Source organism: Leptinotarsa decemlineata, unplaced genomic scaffold (genome assembly GCF_025532065.1).
Source record: "Leptinotarsa decemlineata unplaced genomic scaffold, Ldec_3_MD MMD2_tig00001393_RagTag_RagTag, whole genome shotgun sequence".
NCBI lineage: Eukaryota > Metazoa > Arthropoda > Insecta > Coleoptera > Chrysomelidae > Leptinotarsa > Leptinotarsa decemlineata.
In genome coordinates, this window is record NW_027412562.1 from 1883829 (window position 1) to 1905877 (window position 22049).

General features: G+C 35.8%; 1 protein-coding gene across 2 annotated transcripts in view; it reads right to left on the reverse strand.

The window, feature by feature from the left end:
* Positions 1–22049, reverse strand: part of gus (splA/ryanodine receptor domain and SOCS box containing gustavus) — a 243094-nt gene that overhangs the window by 207212 nt on the left and 13833 nt on the right. Inside the window, exon 2 of one of the 2 annotated variants that reach the window (XM_074176077.1) lies at positions 15869–15963. The exons of the other annotated variant lie outside the window; for it this stretch is intronic. The gene's annotated coding sequence lies outside the window, so the exon portion shown is untranslated. The remainder of the gene's footprint in view (positions 1–15868; positions 15964–22049) is intronic. 2 annotated transcript variants of the gene reach the window in all.

The window sequence follows — 22049 nt, forward strand, 5'->3', positions numbered from 1 at the left end:
AGATGTCCGCGCGTTGGGTGCCGCGTTTGCTCACGTTCGACCATAAACGTGTTCGGATGAACATTCACAACGCTGTGTTGGCGCAGTTTAGGCGCAATAAATCAGAGTTTTGTCGCCGAAGTATAACTGTAGATAAAACTTGGATATACCATTATACGCTTGAAAATGGAAAAGAGGAACGGACTCCAAAATAAGTAAAAAGTGTTTATTCGGCTAGGAAAGTGATGGAAACTGTGTTTTGGAATAGTCATGGAGTTATTTCATTTGATTATCTTCAAAATCGAAAAACTATTACAGGAGCATAATCACTTGACAAGCTGAAAACAGAACTTGCGGAAAAACGACCACATTTGCAGAAAAAAAAATCCTGTTTCACCAAGACAACGCACCGTCTCACACCTCAGCGGTTGCCATCGCGAAAATCCACGAATTACTGTTTGAACTGCTTGACCAACCACCTTACCCACCAGATCTAGACCCAAGCAACTTTCTTTTCTTCCCTCATCTGAAAATTGCGCTAGGAGGACAGAGATTTTCGGTAAATGAAGAGACTATAATGCAAAATACATATATAAAAAAATGTCTTGTAGCTTTGTTAGGTCGGAAACTTTTCAAACCACCCCCGTATAATCAAATATTCATCTCCGAATCACAGAAAATTAATGTTCAGCGGAGAATTTAACTACATATGAACTCCAGATTTACATTTAGTGTCCATATTTCATGAAATCTTTCAACGGTAACTTTACCTTGATATAACCAAAATGGACTGAATAGTCTAGCAATTGATATTAAAGTAATGCAATATGTTGTCATGTAATGCCTGGAATACCTTGAACAAGTAACTCTTACTTGCTTTCCCAACGGCTGAGTTTTTCGATTAAAACAAAACAGTAGCGCCCAGAGATGAATTTCTAATGAATATAGTTTAAAAAATTAAAAAACACGCTTTTGAAGAACATCGACCTGAAAAGTTGAAAATATTTTTTTAATAAGCTTAAAACAAAATGAACGAACAATATTAGTATTATTGTGAAAAAAGCGACGGGTGCTTGATATACAAAAAATATGGCACAAATACTAGTATTTTTCGTTCGTTAGAACAGTAGCTTTCTCACGTGATTCAAATCACTAGAGAAAGTGATTCAAATTTGAGAAAGCTACAGTGCTAGCGCAACATGTTGTGATATATTTTTCAAATAAAGTTTGTGGAGATCAAATCATGAGGTGCAGTTTTTGAAATTACTATGGATACTATGGAACGAGAAAGGTTAATGCAGTCAAGCTACTGGAAAATAATTCCATAAAAATTAAAATATGGATAGATAAGTACTTTCTGATCATTCCCATATTGATTTCAATTCAAGAGCCACCGGTAGACAGCTGTTTCAGCCTATTGGGCATCGTCAGTACCGGGCAGGCGGTCCTCGATTGAAGACAAAATGTGAAAAACCAGAAAAGTACTTGATAAAAATAGCTGCGTAAACGCAAGCGAAACATAAATGGAACCACCTATTGGTGTGACACCCAAGTCAACTTGCCAAGTTTTTATGTCAGTGTTGGTGGTTTGACCAATCAACCGACAACTGCGGTAGCAGAAATTTGGGAAGCTAACCTGGTTGATTGGTCAAACCACCAACACTGACATAAAAACTTGGCAAGTTGACTTAGGTGTCACACCAATAGGTGGTTCCACTTATGTTTCGCTTGCGTTTACGCAGCTATTTTTATCAAGTACTTTTCTGGTTTTTCACATTTTGTCTTCTTCGTGCGGAATGAAGCCATCCGCAGAGATTTGCAGCTGCCTTCCATTCAGCAGTCCATCCAGTCGAGGAATAAGAGAATTTTTGAAGGTACGGAAACTCATGATAATCCGCTAGTTAGGGAAGCCACAGATTATGCTGTAGACGACCCCTCCCGATATAGAAGGCCCCGACACTCTGTCGAATGAGGCCCTCATGTCCCCCATTAACGGATGAATAATTTTCTCATCCATCCCACCCCAGCCAGGTAGGGGTATCCCGTGAAGGGCGGCATTGATGTCTGAGGACTTCATGCCGTCATACCATCAGAGACGAACCCGTTGGTCCTTCTCGAGACCAACAACCAGACGAAAGGGTAGGGGAGCTGGACTCCAATCCCGACTGAAATCAAGATGGCTTCCCACTTCCCACATTTTGTCTTCAATCGAGGACCGCCTGCCCGGTACTGACGATGCCCAATAAGCTGAAACAGCTGTCTACCGGTGGCTCTTAAATTGAAATCAATATGGAAATGATCAGAAAGATCATTATTTTATTTTATTTTAACAAGCCATATAGTATGCTCTTTGGTATAGGTCCGTCATCGTTATTCATAATATTATTGTGTTTGCTTATTTCTACACTCTCATAGGCATCTAGTTGCCTGTTTTTGTTAACTTGTCTAACTAATCTTAATGAAGTCTATGGAATGGTTTTGTTGCAAAATATGATGGGCGACTGCTGATTTTTCAGGTCTTTCATATTTTAAGTGTGCTATGTGTTCCTTATATCTTACTTTAATAGATCTTTTTGTCTGTCCATAATATTTTGCATCGCAGTCCTTACATTCAATTTCGTAAATTCCACACTTTTCCGAATTCTCGACTTTGTCTTTTGGACTTACCAAAAGACTCTGTAGTGTATAACTTGTTTTAAGAACCTCCTTCATACCTAATTCCTTGAAAATCTTTCCAAAGTTCCTCGTATATTGGTGGTATGGAACTAAGATGTATTTATCTTGGTCTTTGTCTTTCAGAAAGGACAAAGGCGCCTTCTTGCGAAAAAAAACTATTCCGTATTCTAAATGATACTTCATTCGCAAGCACATAAATTCGGTGACAATGCATTATGGAGTTTTTCAATGCAAAAAATCAAGATGGTGGCTACAAAATGGCGGACAAAATTTGAAATTATGGTTCAATTTAACCCGACACCGAAAACGAATTCTTCAAAACACGTGTGTTGCGAACATAATGCAAAAACACTTGGGTGTTCGCTATTTAACTTTTCATTTTGGCGCTCTATTGCAGGAAAAATAACTGTTTCGTTTTTCAATTCACATTTTATTTGAAATGAATAAAGAATTGAAAATTTCTATGTTTTTTACCACTTTCAATTGTAACTAACGTTACTGCAGTTTCGTCCTAAATGGACATTTTCAAACTAATACAGTAAACTAACAATGATTCCTTACATTCGCCAATATATACCATTCAGGTACTTGATTGAGTACCTGAATTTACAGTTCACAATGCGGGTGTGCCAATTTAAAAACCGGAGAGTAAATTAAATCGATTTGATCATTTAACAAGTTGCACCCGCAATGTTTATGCTTGTAAATTTCCAAGGATTCTAAATAATTGAGTTTGCAACCTTCCTTGCATAGTGCAGATTTTCCGTATCGTTTAGATTCGGAAACTTGTGGTTGCATGCCAAGAAATGGTTTGAAAACGTCGAATCATTTTTTCCTAGTTTGAAGGACCTTTCATGTTCAGCATACCGTTTTTGCAAATTTCGTCCTCATTGTCTCACATAAACACTATTACACTCCGGACACTTAAGCTTATAAACTCCAAATTTTTCCAACTTGTCGACGTTATCTTTGGCATTGAAAAGGAAATGAGACCTGGCATGTGGTCTGAATGCTACTTCCATATTGTTTTTTCTGAAGAAACCTGCGATTATTTCTGTTCTTTTTCCAAAATATGTTAGCGTTACCCATTTCTTGATTTCTGGTTGTTTGACCTGATATATTAATCTGTAAGTGAATTTCCGGCTTTGTTTCCTGACTAACTTATGCTGCTAATTTATGACTGTCTGGATGGACCACTATAGTGGTCTCTAAGTTGTTCATAAATATGTCTGCTAAAAGTGGACTAAAGGGTGAGCCCATTGGTAAACCTGAATTCTGTTTATAGAATTTGTTAATGAACTGTAGGTAGCTCTGATTCAGGCACACACCGAGAGCTGTTGAAACTTCAAAGGAAGTCAAGCCACTTCCTTTGAATTCGTTTTCGGTGTCGGGTTAAATCGAACCATGATTTTGGAACAATTCATAACCCACCACTTATCAATTTTGAATCAAATCGGACCAAATTGCAAATCTTGTCCGCCATTGGGAAGCCGCCATCTTATTTTTTCTCCTAGAAAAACTCCATAATGCATTGTCACCGGATTTATGTCAAATTAGCTTGCGAATGAAGTATCATAATTTGGAATACGGAACAGTTTTTTTTCCGCAAGAAGGCACCAAAATCGAAAGTTAGGTAGCTTAAATTGACATGGCCCAATTCCTTATGAAATGACCTTTTTAACGATGTGTCACACTTACTACTTTCCCTATTCAAATTGTTTTGGTGATAGTTACCGAGGAGTGGGGGAAGAGGTAACACAGTTGAGGTTATGATAGGAAGATGTCCTCCTTGGATTACAAATCGAGGTGTTTTTGCATTTTTTTCAGAACACATGTGTTTTGAAGATATTCGTTCTGTTTCGTTTTCGGTGCCCCACCCTGTATAATGATATCAATAGGTCTTTCAAACGAATGAAAAATTTCGATGATATCCCACACACACTTTGTTTTATTTAAATTTTAAAAATAGGAAGCGCCTAATGAAATACCCTATAGATTCTATTTATTTTTGCCATTATCCGAAATACTATCCGCAGGAAACAAACAAAAAACAAGTACAAATAAGTAATTTCAAAGGAAGAAAAACTTCAATCCTCTGAACATACACTATCTTCATTCTTTATCTCTAACTTAAAACTGCCGATATTTTTGTCATAATTTCCTTTCTTCCTTTTTATTTTGGGTAGTACCTCAATCTCAATTTTTTCCAAGGGATGATTGTGTTTGTCTTCCGTGGCAAAACTACTTCAGAGTTTATCAATTTGATTCTGAAGTGAGCTACTCTGTCTTCTGTATTTTCAAGGTTATAATTTTCAGTTTTCTTTCACCGCCTTTCATGTACTTTCCCGACCATGTAAACAAATTAACTTCAGTTCAAAATGAACAAAACTTTCTTTGGCACTGGAAAATTCATCAGTAATCAATCTGGAATCTTTTATCGTTAATATTAATTGATATCCATATAGAACCTGGAATCTTTTATCGTTAATATTAATTGATATCCATATAGAACAATTGAGGAACACCCTGTATACCACCTTCAATGTGGAAAACTATTCCTATTCACCTCGTAATATTTTCATTTTTTTTTCAATGACTCACCTTCGCACTTTGAATACATTATCATAAGTCTTCGATTAACCCAATAACATTCGACGACACAACAAGAACATAATGAATCGTCACATCAACGAATACGGTGGGCCATCACCTAATTGTCAAATACAGCTCGACGGGTATCATTTCACGGCCGTTATCAATAAATTATTATTGTCGAATGTTAACGTGCATCGTTTGAAGGTGACCAGGTCATCGACTGATAACGAATGGTGGTTACTACCTCAACGATTGTGGAAGAGTATCAATGATTCTTCTATGAGGGGGGACAACGGAATAACGTCTTGATGTTGATGTCAATATTGATGAAACTGATATGTGTATGGTAATATTCCTACAGACAGCGCATCGAACAACTGATAGTCAATTAGTCTAATCAACAAGTTCAAAAACATGAGAAATAGAGATAAAGGTCCTAAAAATATGAGTTATTGGACCAGTGTTTTTATAGGTGTTTTCCACAACTCAATAATGTTTTTGAAGGATTTTGGTGCAGGTAAAAAATTGCAATTGTTATTAACAGAATAAGATAAAAAAAAATGGTATTTACTTTTTCGTTAATAACTCAAAAAATATTAATATTCAAGCAATTTTGGAAAAAGCTCGTTGAAGAGGAGGAAATTTCCGATAAAAAGTCCCGACTCCTGAAACTCTATCTCCATTATTTATAATTTTAATTTGACGTTGAAAATAGGGTTCCACGCGGCTGTTACGGCATGCGCGCGCTGCCGCTAAAGAGAGTTGATCAAAAGAAATAATTTTTTTAAAACATAAAATGTCATTTTAAAAATTTAAAGAAAATCTAGTATGTTCTTAATACTTGAATGAATCGAGTCCTGTAGAAAAAAAAGTTTTATCACCATTTTTCAAAAAGTTATTCAATTTTTAACTAACAAATTTTTTCCCAATCTCCGTTGGCATAAATAATGGGATAAAAGGTATAAATGATTGGCCTATAAATTTTAAACTTCTTGGAGCCCTTTTAATATATACCTATACTTCATACGATCCTGCGATGAAAGTTTATAAAAATGTATTATTTTGTTAATTATGATTTTTTTATAACTATTGCAAAATGAAATATCTAAAAATTGTTGATAACATTTTTTTTTTAATTGATATTTAGCTTTGTCTGTTTTCACATTAAACAATGGCAGTTATTAACATAGGATATGAATTTTTAACGTAATTCATTTATAAAATTGTTTTGAAAAAATAGAGAAACTCAATATTTAAAAAAATGTTTTTTTGCTATTTTGTTGTCTAGAGATAATTATGATTTAAAAACATTTTTTCTCAATTTCAAATTTTAATTGTTTAAAATCGATTTTTTCCATATTTCGATTGTCTAAATAGTTAGTTAAGAAATAAATTTGCTTTTAAAAATCATAATTTACACTTGGTTTGGCAAAAAAAAATTTCTTTATTATTTAATTGTTTATTAGTATAACAATTTGTTATAAATAAATATTGACCACGACAGGTGATGGTCGACTGCATTGTCAAACATTGCCAAACTAACTGACTGTTATAAGGAAACAAGTATATCTGAGGCACCAGTCAATCTAATAATAACACTGATGATTTTCAAACAAGACTCAACCTCTAACGGAAGCAAGACACTCTTTGGAAGGTTCAAAATAGATGAACATTTCAACCTAGCAGACCACTGTTATAATATTCATGCAGTCATTTTTCACTGTGGTTCTGGCGTTGAATTTGGTCATTATTACGCCTTGGTCAAAGAAGAAACGGACTGGTTTAAGTTTGACGATAGTCGTGTCACGAAGTGTTCTGGCGATGCATTGAATTTATTGGAGCCTCTGGAGACACCCTACATTTTGTTTTATGAGAGAGAGGACATTGTTAGATCAAGATCTTCAGATGATGTGGTGCTGCAGGTTTTTTCGTGTTTTCCTGCAGCTGAAAAAGCAAATGCACCACTGGAATCAATGAAGTCGCCCCGGAGCGCCAATTAATTTTTATTGTTGTATTTATTTTATTTTTATCGTTGTTTTAAATATATCATATCATATCAGTATAATTATTTTTTTTCTGAAGCAGAAAAAAATTATGAAAACAGCTATATATAAAAAAGTGTCAAAATTTTTTTTTATTTATTATAATACTAGAAGGTGCCTCTAATATGGTGTACAATTTAAAAAAGTAACCTTGAAATGTCAATTAATTCATAAACTTTCAAAGCAAGTGTATGTGGTTTGTTCTTCCTCAAAATCAAAATGTAATCTTCAGCGGGATTACGAAAAGTCTTGAACGACACACAGCAGGGGAGCCCACGATGCAAAATGCAAAATGGGGATTTACTCGAGAGTCATAGAGACCTATTAGGTTGCAAAACTTAGATGATAAGAAGAAAAAATGTTATGTAATATATACCTTTTCATCGGTGGGGGAAGCTGCTATAGATTATTAAATATTTAAAAAAAACTGTTGCATGGACATACTCGAGCGCGTTAGATATTGATAGCATCAATGTTCTACGTAGTTTAAATAATGTTGGTATGTTAATCTGATTGTTTGCATGATGTGGGTGGTTGTACGTAAGGGTTAAAAATGAAAAAAAAAATTGAGCGCGTCAGATTTTCTAAAGGGGGTATTAAGTGCACCAAAAAAAAGCTCTCATTCAATAATCTGACGATTTCGATCTGACGCAAACTCGCGGCCATTATTATAATGTGCAAAAAAATCGTCATGTTGAAATACTCAAGCGGGTCAGATTAAGATATATATGGTTCATTTTTATATTTTAGACGTGCTGTCTCATAATCTGACGATTATCAAGAGGGATTCACCTAATCTGACAAAAAATATTTTTTAAATTTTTTTTTCAATCATTGAACTTAATTGAGGTTGAAAAGCTCAGGAAATAGCACGCAAATAAATAAGTGTATGTTTTTCAGGTAGAATACTTGTATTTATAAAAAAACAATTTAAAAAAATGCCCAAAGAAATTTATTTTTTTATAATCAATTGATTGATTAATGTGTTTTACCACTTTTATTTGTAACTAACGTTACTGCAGTTACTCATACAATATATAAGTTTAAAAATTCCCTTATAGGAAAAACTGCAGTAACGTTAGTTACAAATAAAAGTGGTAAAAACATAGAAAGTGTTAGTTACAAATAAAAGTAGTTGAAAACATAGAAAGTTTCATTTCTCTTTTCTTCGTTATGATTTCCTACCACGTAGTAACGGCTACATCCATTAATTAATTAATTAATTATTCATCATCTTCATCACGAACGAGTCTCTGTGATCAGCTGTAATGGTGTCATGGCAACAGAATTCAGAGTGGGGACGGAGTGAGAGAGTAATAGAGAAAAAGTGAAAAAGGAATAGAAACGCGTAGAGGGAAATATAGGCATCACGCAGCTACACGCATTAAACTGTCTCGATTAATTTTTGCTATTTCGGCTTGCGGAAATCGTCAGACTATATATTTTTCGATATCCTTGAATTATTTTCTTCAAAATGAAAAGAAAATAGCTATGCTCGAGAATGTCGAGATGACGTTTTTTTACAACTTTGCTGCCCTCCCCTTTCTCTACGTCACTCTCAAATTGTCAGATTACTGGAATATACACTTTTTAGCATGTAATTAACTCACCCTACCTTAATCTGACGCGCTCGAGAATTTCTGATTATCAATTTTATTTTACTAATCTGATCCTTCATCCTTCACGGGCGGCCTTATATATTGGCCTCATATTTGGTGGAGGTACTTAACCGGGTACAAGGTATCCCCCTGTATATTAATCTGCCGCGCTTCAGTAAATCCCGAAATCCCCGCTTGGGTCCCCTATTAACACGGCCGATACGCAAATAACAGATTCGGTTGTTATACAATATTCAAAATCATCCCTTATTTGCTACATATCGGCCTTGTAACGTTAATAACTAGGTTTGTTCTGTTTCTAACATACGAAACTATTTGGAAACTGCGCAAGACATGATTCGTACAAGCAAAAAATCTCAAACAGTTCGAAATAGACACTCGTTTAAACCAGAATGCTTTTGAGGAGACCACTGTGCCGTTTATATGAAGAGATGAAGACGAGAAAATATTGTTAAACATGTCCATTTTTTTATGTAGCGTATCCCTGTAGTCAGTTCAAGTGTTATCTTACCTCAACCATCATTTATTCAAATCAAATAAATAAAAAAACATCCTAGAAAAGATCCCAAAGAAAATTCCACATGAATGCGCATAAGCAACGGGAAAAGTTCTCAACAGTTCAGGCTCGAGAGCAAGAACGATTCGGGACGGTTCAAGACAGTTTTGGATCATTTCGCAGTTGAACCAGAACAGAGGATTCATCAATCCGAACTTATCTCTAATTATCCAGAACGCTCTATATCAACTGCGCTTGATCCTGACGTCCTAGAACCTGAATTTCGTAGAAACATTTACATTAAACATTACCATACGACAGAATGGCCAACACCGCTAATGTCAAATGACATTTTTTTGTTAACATTTTCATTTGTCGATGACTATCAAAAAAATAACAATTATGAAATCGTTTCCTGTTGAGTTACTGGCCGGTGACTTACTTCACGATTTCCGACCGGTTTTTCCCAGCGCGGTTTCCGAGCGATTTTATATTTTTATGCCAGCCCCAGCATTTCAATGGAACATGATAGTGTTTGCGATTTTTAATAGCGGCGATTTCTTACATCTGACAGGTTGTCGGATTCCGAATGGCATTTGGAGGCACACGTAAACGACACTGACAGCTATTTCCGAGCGATTTTTCAGTTGCCATTCGAGCATCAAAGTGGAAACTTCAATTCATAGTGTAGAAAATCACCCTAGTTTGTGGGACAAAAGCGATCCCGGTTTTGCAAACAAACTGGAACGAGATAAAGCATGGAGGGTGGTAGGGGCACTCGTATACCAGATGACCTTTCTTCCTGGTTCCACTTTCGGTTCACGTCAAACCTCCTTGGGTGGCGTCTTCCAGCAAGAGCATCTTCTGCTTCCAAAACGCAACGGGATACCACCATTTGATGATGAAAAATCGCAGCAGCAGCAGACTTCATAGGTGTTGCTTTAAAAGCGCGAACGTTTACTATAGGACGACAAGAGAATATTCACCCTCCAGTCAGAAACCCGGACTGCCAGGAAATCGTTCGGAAATCGCGGACACTGTCAGGTACCCACTGTAGCGATTTTAAACCAGCAATTTCCGGTCGGAAACCGCGCTGGAAAAAACCGCTCGGAAATCGCGAAGTATGTCACCGGCCTAACTCATAGATTTGAACCAATCACAGTTGATCCGATTCATAACTCCCTACCTCGAGACCAATGACAGATGAGAAAATGTATAACTTTACACTTGTGTTTGAATTAATTTTAACTACTTCAAAAATGTTCTCAAACGTCTAATTTATCATTGAACTGACATGTTTCGTTGTAAAATATTTAGTGTTGATGGATTCGAAAAGTGAAAAAGAGTGTACCCCTCCTGTAATTAGTAACGAGGCGAGAATAACGACTGTAGGTCTGTTGACCAACAAGTCAAAGGGAAGAACAAGAATGTGAATTCATTATTGGGAATGTATATCTAGCATATTATTTCGAATTAACTGAAAAATATAAATCATCTTTGCTTTGGACAATATTCAATGTTAGGAAGTACGGTTCTCATAAAAATTGACGTTAATATGGATAGCTACTCAAAATTACATGCATTTTTGAAACGTAAATCCGATGGTTATGAAGTGGGCTGTTCAAAAAATAAGGTAAATGTTCATAATTTCAGCTGTTCACCATGTTCAGTTTGTTGGTGAGAGGCATACAAGAGTTTTGCGTATTCCGAGATTTTCTAAATGCTATCACCATATCCTGAAATATTTGGAAGGCTTCAACATCTCTAGCGATCATCAATATGGCTTTCGAAAACAAAGATCAACTGGCGACCTTCTATCATATGCCACCCATATCGAGAAACATGGACAATAAAGAGCTGTACAGCCTCATCTACCCGCAAACAGATCAAGCAATAATTGATAGTTACGTACAGCGCCATCTGCCCGCGAATAGATCAAGCAACAATGCCGATAATTCTGTCAATACAGATCTCGAGCTTGAGAGTTACAAACAAACATATATACATGCATACATACATTCATACAGGTGAAGCTAATATAAAGCATGTGATTTTTATTTTGCTTTTTTTTGAACAACCTATCAAGGAGGTTACGTATAGCGGCATCTGCTCGCGAATAGCTCAAGCAATAATTGATAATTACGTACAGCGCCATCTGCCCGCAATCGGATTAAGCAATACTTGATAGTTACATACCGCGCTGCCTGCCTGCGAATAGATCAAGAAATATTAATGAGATTACGTACAGCGCCATCTGCCGCGAATAGATCAAGCAATAATACCGATAATTCTGTCAATACAGATCCCGAGTTCGAGAATTACAAACAAACAAACAAACATACAAACAAACATACAAATAAACAAACATACATACATACATACCATCTCCATCTCTCTTTGCATCGATTACATCACACGCGTCTCTCGCTCTTACACACACATACACATCTTTACATGAAATAATAATTATTTTCCAAATCTCAGTATATTTTCCTATCTTCAATATGATAATGACGATTACATTCTACGGAAATCAAAAAAAAATGCTGTCAAGTATAATGAATGAGTCAATTTCGGTCCCGACAAAACTAACGCTATAAATACCCAACATTCGCAGTTACCTTCAATATCTTACGTTGGTGTAGAGGCTAAGGACAATGTCTACCGCGCGGACGTCGTGGGTTCGAATCTCATAACTATAAACTTTTTTTAATTAAAATCACGTGACTGGAACGTGACAAGGGGAAAAAGGGGTGAGGAGTCGCAAGGGGGCCTGAGCGGTGATGTGGAGTACTAAGGGGGCCGAGGGCGGAGTACTAAGGGAGCTGATAGATTAGGTGGAGTACCAAGGAGGCCGATAGGTTAGGTGGAGTACCAAGGGGCCGAGGGGCGGAGTTCCACGCTTAAATCGCTACGATACTCGTTCCATCCTGCGTCGATTTCGATGAAGTTTCCCCCACTCCCGTTTGCGCCAGAACATACGTTGTTCATCTACTCATATATATATATATATATATATATATATATATATATATATATATATATATATATATATATATATATATATATATATATATATATATATATATATATATATATATATACAGGGTGTCCCTGGACTTCCTCTTTTCCTCTCGGGAATGTATAGATGGGGTCAAAATATCACCAGTACTTCATATAACTTTTTTTCCTAAAATCCTTCGTTACCAAGTAACGGGCCCTCGAAGTTACAAAATGAAAAATGTTTTTCTTTGATAACTTTTCAAGTGAATATTCAAAATCATCCAAATTTTGGTAATTGACTAAACAAATGAATTCCCTCGATGAGCTTTCATGCAGGAGTCAGTTGTTTTGCTACAAAGTCAGGAACGGCTACCCCCGATGGTCCACACCCCAAAACTTTGAAATGACAGATATTTTTCAATATTTTTCAACAAATTAAGGTTACTTGGACAATTTTATGAATAAAAGTACTCGTGTGGAAAGTCGATCGGAGCAACGAGTCTTGATAAAAATGTAGTTTCACTCGACGACATCAAACCCGCTCGTCCACCATTATTTGAAATGAATAATTATCAAAGCAGAAATAATAATGATAACGTTAATTCAACAACATTTATCCTGAGATGTCTACCATTATTCGAAAATATTAGTTTGTAAGGAAAATGGAAATGATAGGTAAAATGTTCATAACGAATTTTTATAATGCAAACACGTTTAACTAACGAAACTCAAGAGCCTCAAGAGCAAACAGAAATGAAAAATCCGCTACAGAAACTGCTCGATATGACCACCTTCTCTCTCTATACATTTTCTTAGTCTGCGAAGACACCCTCTCTGTACTTGAAATAGCATTCCAGGGTCGTTTCGTATGGCTTCACAATGTAATGTTATTCTATTCAACAATGCATCTCTTGTGTGAATAGGTGTAGCGTAAACAAGGCTTTTTAGATGCCTCCACAGAAAGAAATCCAATGGATTTAAATCCGGAGACCGCGATGGCCATGAATATGGCCCACCTCTACCAATCCATCTATTGTGGAAAATATGGTTCAGATGGTCACGCACAATCAAACTAAAATGAGGAGGAACGCCATCATGCATAAACCACATATCTCTTCGGGTTTGCAATGAAACATGTTCCAAAAGTCCATTCAAATCGTTCTGAATGAACTCCAAATAACGTTCTCCATTCAATCGGTCCTGTAGAACGAATGGTCCTATAAGATGTTTTCCTATGATACCAGCCCAAACATTCACGTTGAATTTCCGTTGGTGTTTGGTTTGCAATATCCCATGGGGATTTTCTTCGGCCCATATATGGAGATTATGAGAGTTGATAACTCCATCTCTACAGAAACCTGCTTCATCAGTGAATAAAACTCGATTAATAAAAATCATATCCTCTCTTTGCCTATCCATGAACCAATTGGCATATTCCAGTCGTGCTGGAAAATCTTGAGGTGTCATGGCATGTACCTTCTGGATGTGGAAATGGGTGGAGCAGTTGTTCCCTAATTATTCTACGAATAGTGGACTTGGATGTATGGAACTGTTCTGATAGATTTCTGATGCTCATTGAAGGATCATCAGCGACGGCTTCCAAAATATTTTCCTCCAATACAACGGTACGTACAGTCCTAGGAGCGCCCTCACCACCTCGTTTTGGCAAAACTGTACCTACAATAATATCGAAATAAAACAACGTGCTCAAATTAATTATCAATTATTACATACCTGTCTCCCTCAAGCTGCGATTGACACGCTCGAATGTTTCTCTTGACGGTACCGTTCGATTGGGAAAATGCTCGGAATACAGACGACGAGCTTCTGCAGCATTACAAAATGCTCGTCCATAAAATACATGCATATCTGCATATTCATTGAATGTAAACTGTTCGGCCATATCAAAAAAATTCAAAATATCCTATAGAATATTGACAATATATGACAACGCACCACTCAACAAAACAAAATCGCATTCCAGTTTCTCATTTTTTATCAAAACTTTCTAAAAGGTTTTTTGTCAAAATCTGTGAAAGAAATGGAACATAATTATTCCCTGGATATTTTTCACCTGATCGTGTGCAGCCGTTTTTGTAGTTCATTCGTTTGCTTTTTATTAGTATAGTAAATATTTTTTCCGATGTGCGTTTTTTCAGCTAAATTTAGATTCGTGTTAAATAATTTCTCCCATAAAATTATAATTATCAGTGAAACTCCTCAACAGTTTAGCTGTGAAGAAGAATTTGAAACATTCGAATGTTGAGTTTCATGAGATTCAGATAACTGATCAACACGAAACGTGATTATTCCACACGTATTATGTACATACAAAATATGGAATGAATTCGATATTTCATAGTAGAGTAGCTTGTTAGTTTAAAAACACCACGAATCTACAGAACTTGATATTTCTTTTGAAAAAATATCCGCTATCACAATTGTGACTTAAACTTCCATATAGGTACTGTACTTTTTGTTTACGACTTCATTTTAGCATACTTTGTATTATTCCTATTATAAATGTTGTTGAATTAACGTTATCCTTATTATTTCTGCTTTGATAATTATTCATTTCAAATAATGGTGGACGAGCGGGTTTGATGTCGTCGAGTAGAACTGCATTTTTATCAAGACTCGTTGCTCCGATCGGCTTTCCACACGAGTACTTTTATTCATAAAATTGTCCAAGTAACCTTATTTTGTTGAAAAATATCTGTCATTTCAAAGTTTTGGGGTGTGGACCATCGGGGGTAGTCCGTTCCTGACTTTGTAGCAAAACAACTGACTCCTGCATGAAAGCTCATCGACGGAATTCATTTGTTTAGTCAATTACCAAAATTTGGATGATTTTGAATAGTCACTTGAAAAGTTATCAAAGAAAAACATTTTTCATTTTGTAACTTCGAGGGCCCGTAACTTGGTTACGAAGACTTTTAGGAAAAAAAGTTATATGAAGTACTGGTGATATTTTGACCCCATCTATACATTCCCGAGAGGAAAAGAGGAAGTCCAGGGACACCCTGTATACATACATATAGGTGAAGCTAATATAAAGCGTGTAAAAAGATAATTGAGTGCTCAAAAACACTTGAAATGCTGACAGTGGTAAAGGTGAGTGATTGTACTCTGAGCCAGAAAAATATTCATAGGTGGTACAAGATTTTCACAGAAGCTCGAGAAGACGCTCGTCCTGGACGTCTCAGTACATCAACAACCGATGAAAATGTTGAGAAAGTGAAGAAAATTGTTACGAACAATCGTAGAGTCACTATTACAGAAAATGCTGAGAATGTCGATATATCGGTTGGCTCATGAGCATCGATCAGGAATTATTGAGTGACGTCAACTGCGATTCAGATTTGTTTAAAAGGGACATAACTAGTCTCTGTATTGAACTCGACATGATTCAAATGCTTAGAATATACGTATCTGGGGAGCAAAACAATAGTACTCACCACTATCATAAAAGATCGCTTGCGAATTGGTAGCTTCAGATGGAGCGATCATCGTTCCTCATCCAGGTAGCTTTGTGAACGATGTCATGAATCTGCTGAAATTATTAAAAATTATATCCCACTCAATCATTTCCTCATAGGATGCTTGTAAAATGCATTACAATTGTATTCCAATGGCAGAAATGTGTAACTCTACAAATTCTACTAATAAATGAAACTTCAACAATAATAATAATAATGATGAGGAACAATGAAACATATTTCTTTAGAGAAGGTGTTCGAAATGTCTACCAGCTTTTCCTACACACAGGCGGCACCTTTTATGAATAATTTTTACTGATTTAATTAGTTCAATAGGAGTGAGAGACGCAAAACTGTCCATCATTGCCGCTTCCACATCGTGTCTGAAACTAGTCACCAATTTGAAAATAAGATTTTTAAACCTCTCCCAGAGGTGGAAGTCCATAGGCGTTAGGTTCGGTAACCTGGCCGGCCAATGGTTGGGTTCTTAGTTGGCTATTCAATTATTACCAAAATTCAGTGCTGTGAGGTGAAGCCCCGTCCTGTTGAAAATATATTTTTCTCAGCTCTATTAGTGGCAATACATCAACAAGGGGTTCAATACTTTGCCTTAAAATTTCTAAATACTTCTGAGATGTGGGAATACCATTATAATTCTACCTCTGAAAACACCTGCCTAAACACTAAATCCATATCTTCTCTGACTTCTCTGCTCCACAATAGAATGATGGATTTTTTGTGCCCAAGTATAAGAATTTTTGCGGTTGAAAATGCCAGCATTGCTCACATAAGTTTCCGTCTTTCCAAATAGAATTTAACGAAACTTTCCAGGAACCACTGGCAAAACGCCATGCGGGCCTTCAAAATCTCCTGGACTGAGTTAATGAACTCTTCTTTCTGGTCCTGTATGGCTTGAATTTGTGTTATTTCAAAATCATTTAGTACTTGGTAAGCCTGTTGATATTTTCAAATTTTGCGAGGACGTTTTGGGATTATTTTCAACAACTCTTAAAATGACTATTTCTTCCAACTCCTTATTCCTATTTGATTCATATAATTTTGACCTTTATTTTTCAAACAGGGTTATATCGCAATCTTGAGAAAATGTCTGTGAAAGGTTGTCTTCTTTCTAGATAATTCTCATACTTCATTGCGAATGTGTTTGGAAATTGAACAAAAACCACCAATTGAAGAGCGTCTTTTCACTACCAGTAAAGATTTGTATTCTGTTTTATCGCCGCATCGTCCAAAGCCTACTTTGATCAAAGTGTACGTTTCAAAGTCCACATGTAAAAACCTGAAAGCTCTGTATTTCAAAGATGACTCCAGCAAAACATCAAGCGTGCTACATTTTTGGAAAGATATTTGGAGGAATATACAAGGCGTCTCATTAAAAATAGTTTTCCATCAATGCCTATTGATATCTCATTTGAAAAAATAAGTTTTTTTACATCATTTGATTCTACGTAAAATAGTGCTTCGGTAATGTTTCCATAGAAACAAGAAATTTTTGACGGGAAAAAAGTAACAGCAACTTTTTGAAAATGAACATTTCGAAAAACATACTACAGCTTAGAAACAATGATAGATATGCAATTTTCATCGTAGAGTTCGACATAAAATCTGATCCTTAGACACAGCCATCAGTTTTAATCTATTTACAGGAGTTTCCTTTAAAAGTGTCCAATTTGGCTCACTCTGTACTCGTATATATATCCGGTGACAAAGATTTATTCTATCAATTAAGAAAAATACCTTTTAATCAGACCGCAACTAATGAATATTTCTAATTTTGGGCGCGCCAGTATTAATTATTGATTGTCACTCATATTCTCAACTTTTTAAGCTTGAAATTCAACATCTTCAATACAATATCGAACAATGGATATAGTCACTTGGGTCATCATAACCCATCATGTCAGTGAATCGATACCGTAACCCTCACAAATTTGAACGACAACCTTGTCATGTAAAGCTGAAATAGGTGCCAAGGTCGCATCATTGTTATGAAACGAAAGTATTTCAATATTTCAGCGGTTTTACGTGAATTTCGCAAGAGGCTACGAAAAACGATCCATTTTTAAATATCCACAATGCTGTTAGGCTTGAGTGACAAAGTTGTTACTCGACAACAAAATACAGAATACCGAAACGAACATATTCAAATCTGTTGAAATTTGTTAACCAGCCGTCGCCCCCCTCAGAGCGACAACCCTCAGAACTCAAAACTAACGTAAGGATTAACGAGAACCTAATTTTTGACATGCGACCCATGGTACGGTTAGGGCAAGGAAACAATTTGATTTTTCCATTGAAAATTCTTTAATTTTACAGTTCAGCAAACTTAAAGCCATCAACTTCTTTGAGAAACTCCGTTGTGAATTGATGGTACCAAGAATTGTTTTAGAAACATATTCCAAAAAAATAAATTTTTTAGTACTGAAAAAAATAAGAGTATTTGAGAAACGTAGGTGTTTGGATATAGATGGATTGTTTTAGCAAAGCACTATTGATTTCCAAAGAACTAGAAAACTTCCAACTAACGAAGAAATACCCGAAAAAAAATTTAATTCTATAAATCATACATAGCGAGGCAGTAAAGTCCGCTTCATGGGATTTTTAATTGATAGCTTCATTCAGAGATTCACTTTGACATCAAGTTCTGCTTCGATAGAGATGAGAAATAATGAAAAGATTCCTAGCCAAGTTATTATATATATATAGCCAGCAACTTTTGATGCTTTATGAAGCTCAGATCAGAGCTTCTTTGGAGTATTTTTCTCATGTATGGAGCTCCGCCCCTAAGCATATCCTGAAGCTGTTGGATTTCATTCAGAAAAGAACCATCCACCTGATTGGAGACGCGAACATCACTTGCAATCTTGATAGTCTGAAACATCGAAAAAAGGTTGGAAATTTGTCTCTCTTTTATTGATACTTCCACGGGAGGTGTTCAAGTGATTTGGTATATTTGATTCCAGCAGGAGCGGTTTATATGAGAAATACGCGACGTATAGAACTTGCAGTGATAAAAAGCATCTGCATTGTCGTTGACCGACTATAACTTCATGAATATGTGTTGCTACATCAGGCGTCATTCATATGCGAAACGTGACACTAAGGTTTTGGTCCTGACCTTCATCGTTTACTTTTTATATTCATAAGTTGTCAATCTATTGTGGTACATTTATACGACAAAACTGAAGCGTTTAAAATGCATCAAACTTAGGAATCTGGATAGAAATTTACAAAAAAAATTCCACACAAAGCGAAGGGATTGAAACACATATTGAGTATAATGGATAAGTAAGTGCTAGTATACAGAGTGGTCCAACGAAAAGTATGCAGCTTGCTTTTCTCCTTTTTTGTAACTTAACGCAAAAATGCTCGGACAGGTAATTTTGCTTTTAAGGGAGACACATTTTCGATGTGATATTAAACAAATATCACTTTGGATTCCAGAGTAGAAAAAACACTCATGATGCAATTTTTTTCATTATTGTACAGTCTATATAACAAATTAAATGATGGAGAGATTGCAGCTGCTGTGTTCTGTGACATATCGAAAGCGTTTGACACTGATACACTGCTTCGGAAATTACAACAGTATGGTATAAGAGGTGTAAGTCTCAATTGGTTTGAATCTTATTTATATGAGCGTAGTCAAATTGTTAAAACGACTAATTATTCTAAGGAAGGAAGGAGTTCCACAAGGCTCAGTCCTAGGTCCACTATTACTTCTTTTCTATATAAATGATCTGACATCTATTGATATTGAAGGAGAGTTCACACTATTCGGTGACGATTGATCAAAATCCCTCTGAACTTGAAACAGTAATAAATCATGGTATTAGCAATATAAAAAGATGGTGTGACGCAAATCTTCTCAGTTTTAATATCTCTAAAACGAACATACTTTGCTTCAAATGTTCCATCAGCATTATACAAATTGACAACATCTTTGTTGAGAATAAACCATCAACCAAATTTCTGGGACTATCCATTGACACTGATTTGAAATTAAGACCATATCAACAGTCTCAAATCAAAGTTATCCTCAGGGTCTTATGCTGTGAGGCTGACATCTTATGAGTTGGGATTTGCTGCTGCCAAAGTAACATATTACTCTCTCATAGAATCTCATCTACGATATGGAATTCCTTTCTGGGGTGCTTGTACTCTGACAACACTGCAATCAATTTTGTTATACAGAAAAGAGCTGTATTTTTATGTGTTAAGCAAAATCACGAGATTCTTGCAGACTGCTTAAGGAAACAAAAATCCTCACTGTAATATCTATTTTTATTATTGAAACTATATGCCTGCTAATTAATATTGAAAACTTTCCAAATAAACTCTTATTGGCTATATTCGTGCTAGTGATGTATTGTGCTATGTAAATACTAATTGTTTTTGTTATTTTTTTATAATATTATGAATAACGAAGACGGACCTACACCAAAGAGCATACTATATAGCTTGTTAAAATAAAATAAAATAATGTTTTTGGGTTTACTGATTACTACATAAGGACACATTGCGAAAATAAATTTGGATAGGCAATATTGTGAAATTAATTTTTATATAGCTGAAAATTGTTTTTTATAAACATATATTGTAAAATAATAGATAAGGCAAAATTGTAAAATTAATTTAGGTTGATATACCTGTATGGTTGGTACGCGTGGAAGGTTTACCTGTAGGGGTTACCTTTATAGCATAAATAGGATTAGCTCGCACTCGTTTCTAGTTTTAATCTTCCTCTATGAAGATGATCACTTGGTGATCGAAACACGTGTCGAGGTGTTAAAAATAACGATTTGGTGTTGGGAAAAAAACTCCAGTAATATTCATTACTACACCAAGGTTCCAAACAGTGCATCATAATTACTCGAATAATTATAACTTGACAAGTAGCGATATCTACTATGTGTGAATTTATTCTTGAATTATTTTAACGAAGCTTTGTCAACAAGATGTTAATCTTCAGACAATAAAGCATATTTTGACTTTGACTTTGAGTTTCGTTTTTTTGAAAACTTTTTTGGAAAAATGCATAACTCTGATGATTTCAGGGGATGTTTATAGAAATTAAAGTTGAAAGATGAGGAGCAACATAAAAATTATTGATGAATTTGAACATCAAAATTGGGTCTGCCACAAATCATCTCCAGATTCAAAATGTCGAATTACCCTATTGTCAGATTGGGTCTGAGGCAAAAGGATTTTACTCCTTTTAGAAGTAGTCCGAAAGGTTACAGCAAGCATTTCATCGGATACAACATGACTACTTCTGATGAGTTCTTTCAACATAATTCTTCAGACACCAACTGATTATATCTGAAAACGGACCTGTATATACTGAAAATGTCACCCTCCGAGAAATGTTTTCGAAACAGAGCAAACAAACAATGTCAGTATAACCTATGCGAATGAATGAGTTATTGTACATTGAACTGATATTGGTTTTCAATAAAAACAAAAAGCTGGGTTGCATATTTCATGCAAAATAACTATTGTTCTTGATAGCGTGACAAATTCGAAACCTTGGAAAAAATCATAAAGAATGGGCCATGACACGAAAGAAAACGATAGCTCAGTTTCCGAGGTGAAAACAACATTTATTCTTAATGATCCATTAAATAGCCGTAGTGCGGTTCCTTGACTATTCTGACGATGAAAAGTGAACCCGACAATATTTAACTTTGGAAATATTAAAACTAAGGGTCTTTTATTAGTCGCTTCCTATGTTTTTTAAGTGAAACAAGATATCATTGAAATGTTATATTCGTTTGAAAGACCTTTTGATGTCATTATGTGTGGAATATAACATCGTTCAAATACCCGCCACGCCTTTTATGGCTGTAGCGCATTCAAAACGTCCAATTTTCCTTAACCCTGGCGCATAAATCAGGCTGAATTTGACCGATGGCATGGGTTATCAGTGTCATTGCTTTTCGAGTTTGAAAGCCGTGGTGTCATCCACGTAACGTAGCCATAAGGTCTTGAAGCCGACCTTATGGTCTATCGCCTTCCCTTCAAACCATTCCATGAAATAATTATCTATCACCTTCGTCATCTGGAAACATGAAATAGACACCCTGAACCGTTTCCTAATCCACTTGAACGCCCAACACCCGAGCATAGAATTCACCATGGA